This window comes from Octopus bimaculoides, chromosome 28 (genome assembly GCF_046866305.1).
Source record: "Octopus bimaculoides isolate indiv1 chromosome 28, ASM4686630v1, whole genome shotgun sequence".
Taxonomy (NCBI): Eukaryota; Metazoa; Mollusca; class Cephalopoda; order Octopoda; family Octopodidae; genus Octopus; species Octopus bimaculoides.
The window spans coordinates 19,929,733-19,934,710 of record NC_142955.1 but is presented as its reverse complement, the minus strand read 5'-3'; positions in this window follow the sequence as shown (position 1 = coordinate 19,934,710).

The window sequence follows — 4,978 nt, the reverse complement described above, 5'->3', positions numbered from 1 at the left end:
TGGGTCCCTTTGGCCTCTCTCTTTATCCATCGAGCGGAATTTGAACGTACGTGGGTCCCGTTGGCCTCTCTCTTTATTCATCGAGCGTAATTTGAACGTACGTGGGTCCGTTTGGCCTCTTTCTTTATCGTTCGAGCGTAATTTGAACGTACTTGGGTCCGATTTGCCTCTCTCTTTATCGTTCGAGCGTAATTTGAACGTACGTGGGTCCGTTTGGCCTCTCTCTTTATCCATCGAGCGGAATTTGAACGTACGTGGCTCCCTTTGGCCTCTCTCTTTATCCATCGAGCGTAATTTGAACGTACGTGGGTCCGTTTGGCCACTCTCTTTATCCATCGAGCGTAATTTGAACGTACGTGGGTCCGTTCGGCCTCTGTCTTTATCCATCGAGCGGAATTTGAACGTACTTGGGTCCGATTGGAGTTTGTCTTTATCCATCGAGCGGAATTTGAACGTACGTGGGTCCGTTTGGCCTCTCTCTTTATCGTTCGAGCGTAATTTGAACGTAATTGGGTCCGATTGACCTCTTTCCTTATCGTTCGAGCGTAATTTGAACGTACGTGGGTTCGTTTGGCCTCTCTCTTCATCCATCGAGCGGAATTTGAACGTACGTGGGTCCGTTTGGCCTCTCTCTTTATCCATCGAGCGGAATTTGAACGTACGTGGGTGCGATTGGCCTCTTTCTTTATCGTTCGAGCGTAATTTGAACGTACGTGGGTCCGATTGGCCTCTCTCTTTATCGTTCGAGCGTAATTTGAACTACGTGGGTCCGTTTAGCCTCTCTCTTTATCCATCGAGCGGAATTTGAACGTACGTGGGTCCGATTGGCCTCTTTCTTTATCGTTCGAGCGTAATTTGAACGTACGTGGGTCCGATTGGCCTCTCTCTTTATCGTTCGAGCGTAATTTGAACGTACGTGGGTCCGTTTGGCCTCTCTCTTTATCCATCGAACGGAATTTGAACGTACGTGGGTCCGTTTGGCTTCTCTCTTTATCGTTCGAGCGTAATTTGAACGTTCTTGGGTCCGATTGGCCTCTTTCTTTATCGTTCGAGCCTAATTTGAACGTACGTGGGTCCGTTTGGCCTCTCTCTTTATCCATCGAGCGGAATTTGAACGTACGTGGGTCCGATTGGCCTCTTTCTTTATCGTTCGAGCATAATTTGAACGAACTTGGGTCCGATTGGCCTCTTTCTTTATCGTTCGAGCGTAATTTGATCGTACGTGGGTCCGTTTGGCCTCTCTCTTTATCCATCGAGCGGAATTTGAACGTACGTGGGTCCGTTTGGCCTCTCTCTTTATCCATCGAGCGGAATTTGAACGTACGTGGGTCCCTTTGGCCTCTCTCTTTATCCATCGAGCGTAATTTGAACGTACGTGGGACTGTTCGGCCTCTCTCTTTATCCATCGAGCGGAATTTGAACGTACTTGGGTCCGATTGGCCTTTGTCTTTATCCATCGAGCGGAATTTGAACGTACGTGGGTCCGTTTGGCCTCTCTCTTTATCCATCGAGCGGAATTTGAACGTACGTGGGTCCGTTTGGCCTCTCTCTTTATCCATCGAGCGTAATTTGAACGTACGTGGGTCCGTTTGGCCTCTCTCTTTATCCATCGAGCGGAATTTGAACGTACGTGGGTCAGATTGGCCTCTCTCTTTATCGTTCGAGCATAATTTGAACGTAATTGGGTCCGATTGACCTCTTTCCTTATCGTTCGAGCGTAATTTGAACGTACGTGGGTTTGTTTGGCCTCTCTCTTCATCCATCGAGCGGAATTTGAACGTACGTGGGTCCGTTTGGCCTCTCTCTTTATCCATCGAGCGGAATTTGAACGTACGTGGGTCCGATTGGCCTCTTTCTTTATCGTTCGAGCGTAATTTGAACGTACGTGGGTCCGATTGGCCTCTCTCTTTATCGTTCGAGCGTAATTTGAACGTACGTGGGTCCGTTTAGCCTCTCTCTTTATCCATCGAGCGGAATTTTAACGTACGTGGGTCCGATTGGCTTCTATCTTTATCGTTCGAGCGTAATTTGAACGTACGTGGGTCCGTTTGGCTTCTATCTTTATCGTTCGAGCGTAATTTGAACGTACGTGGGTCCGATTGGCCTCTCTCTTTATCGTTCGAGCGTAATTTGAACGTACGTGGGTCCGTTTAGCCTCTCTCTTTATCCATCGAGCGGAATTTGAACGTACGTGGGTCCGATTGGCTTCTATCTTTATCGTTCGAGCGTAATTTGAACGTACGTGGGTCCGTTTGGCTTCTATCTTTATCGTTCGAGCGTAATTTGAACGTACGTGGGTCCGATTGGCCTCTTTCTTTATCGTTCGAGCGTAATTTGAACGTACTTGGGTCCGATTTGCCTCTCTCATTATCGTTCGAGCGTAATTTGAACGTACGTGGGTCCGTTTGGCCTCTCTCTTTATCCATCGAGCGGAATTTGAACGTACGTGGGTCCCTTTGGCCTCTCTCTTTATCCATCGAGCGTACTTTGAACGTACGTGGGTCCGTTCGGCCTCTCTCTTTATCGATCGAGCGGAATTTGAACGTACGTGGGTCCCTTTGGCCTCTCTCTTTATCCATCGAGCGGAATTTGAACGTACGTGGGTCCCGTTGGCCTCTCTCTTTATTCATCGAGCGTAATTTGAACGTACGTGGGTCCGTTTGGCCTCTTTCTTTATCGTTCGAGCGTAATTTGAACGTACTTGGGTCCGATTTGCCTCTCTCTTTATCGTTCGAGCGTAATTTGAACGTACGTGGGTCCGTTTGGCCTCTCTCTTTATCCATCGAGCGGAATTTGAACGTACGTGGCTCCCTTTGGCCTCTCTCTTTATCCATCGAGCGTAATTTGAACGTACGTGGGTCCGTTTGGCCACTCTCTTTATCCATCGAGCGTAATTTGAACGTACGTGGGTCCGTTCGGCCTCTGTCTTTATCCATCGAGCGGAATTTGAACGTACTTGGGTCCGATTGGAGTTTGTCTTTATCCATCGAGCGGAATTTGAACGTACGTGGGTCCGTTTGGCCTCTCTCTTTATCGTTCGAGCGTAATTTGAACGTAATTGGGTCCGATTGACCTCTTTCCTTATCGTTCGAGCGTAATTTGAACGTACGTGGGTTCGTTTGGCCTCTCTCTTCATCCATCGAGCGGAATTTGAACGTACGTGGGTCCGTTTGGCCTCTCTCTTTATCCATCGAGCGGAATTTGAACGTACGTGGGTGCGATTGGCCTCTTTCTTTATCGTTCGAGCGTAATTTGAACGTACGTGGGTCCGATTGGCCTCTCTCTTTATCGTTCGAGCGTAATTTGAACTACGTGGGTCCGTTTAGCCTCTCTCTTTATCCATCGAGCGGAATTTGAACGTACGTGGGTCCGATTGGCCTCTTTCTTTATCGTTCGAGCGTAATTTGAACGTACGTGGGTCCGATTGGCCTCTCTCTTTATCGTTCGAGCGTAATTTGAACGTACGTGGGTCCGTTTGGCCTCTCTCTTTATCCATCGAACGGAATTTGAACGTACGTGGGTCCGTTTGGCTTCTCTCTTTATCGTTCGAGCGTAATTTGAACGTTCTTGGGTCCGATTGGCCTGTTTCTTTATCGTTCGAGCCTAATTTGAACGTACGTGGGTCCGTTTGGCCTCTCTCTTTATCCATCGAGCGGAATTTGAACGTACGTGGGTCCGATTGGCCTCTTTCTTTATCGTTCGAGCATAATTTGAACGAACTTGGGTCCGATTGGCCTCTTTCTTTATCGTTCGAGCGTAATTTGATCGTACGTGGGTCCGTTTGGCCTCTCTCTTTATCCATCGAGCGGAATTTGAACGTACGTGGGTCCGTTTGGCCTCTCTCTTTATCCATCGAGCGGAATTTGAACGTACGTGGGTCCCTTTGGCCTCTCTCTTTATCCATCGAGCGTAATTTGAACGTACGTGGGACCGTTCGGCCTCTCTCTTTATCCATCGAGCGGAATTTGAACGTACTTGGGTCCGATTGGCCTTTGTCTTTATCCATCGAGCGGAATTTGAACGTACGTGGGTCCGTTTGGCCTCTCTCTTTATCCATCGAGCGGAATTTGAACGTACGTGGGTCCGTTTGGCCTCTCTCTTTATCCATCGAGCGTAATTTGAACGTACGTGGGTCCGTTTGGCCTCTCTCTTTATCCATCGAGCGGAATTTGAACGTACGTGGGTCAGATTGGCCTCTCTCTTTATCGTTCGAGCATAATTTGAACGTAATTGGGTCCGATTGACCTCTTTCCTTATCGTTCGAGCGTAATTTGAACGTACGTGGGTTTGTTTGGCCTCTCTCTTCATCCATCGAGCGGAATTTGAACGTACGTGGGTCCGTTTGGCCTCTCTCTTTATCCATCGAGCGGAATTTGAACGTACGTGGGTCCGATTGGCCTCTTTCTTTATCGTTCGAGCGTAATTTGAACGTACGTGGGTCCGATTGGCCTCTCTCTTTATCGTTCGAGCGTAATTTGAACGTACGTGGGTCCGTTTAGCCTCTCTCTTTATCCATCGAGCGGAATTTTAACGTACGTGGGTCCGATTGGCTTCTATCTTTATCGTTCGAGCGTAATTTGAACGTACGTGGGTCCGTTTGGCTTCTATCTTTATCGTTCGAGCGTAATTTGAACGTACGTGGGTCCGATTGGCCTCTTTCTTTATCGTTCGAGCGTAATTTGAACGTACTTGGGTCCGATTTGCCTCTCTCTTTATCGTTCGAGCTTAATTTGAACGTACGTGGGTCCGTTTGGCCTCTCTCTTTATCCATCGAGCGGAATTTGAACGTACGTGGCTCCCTTTGGCCTCTCTCTTTATCCATCGAGCGTACTTTGAACGTACGTGGGTCCGTTCTGCCTCTCTCTTTATCCATCGAGAGTAATTTGAACGTACGTGGCTCCCTTTGGCCTCTCTCTTTATCCATCGAGCGTACTTTGAACGTACGTGGCTCCCTTTGGCCTCTCTCTTTATCCATCGA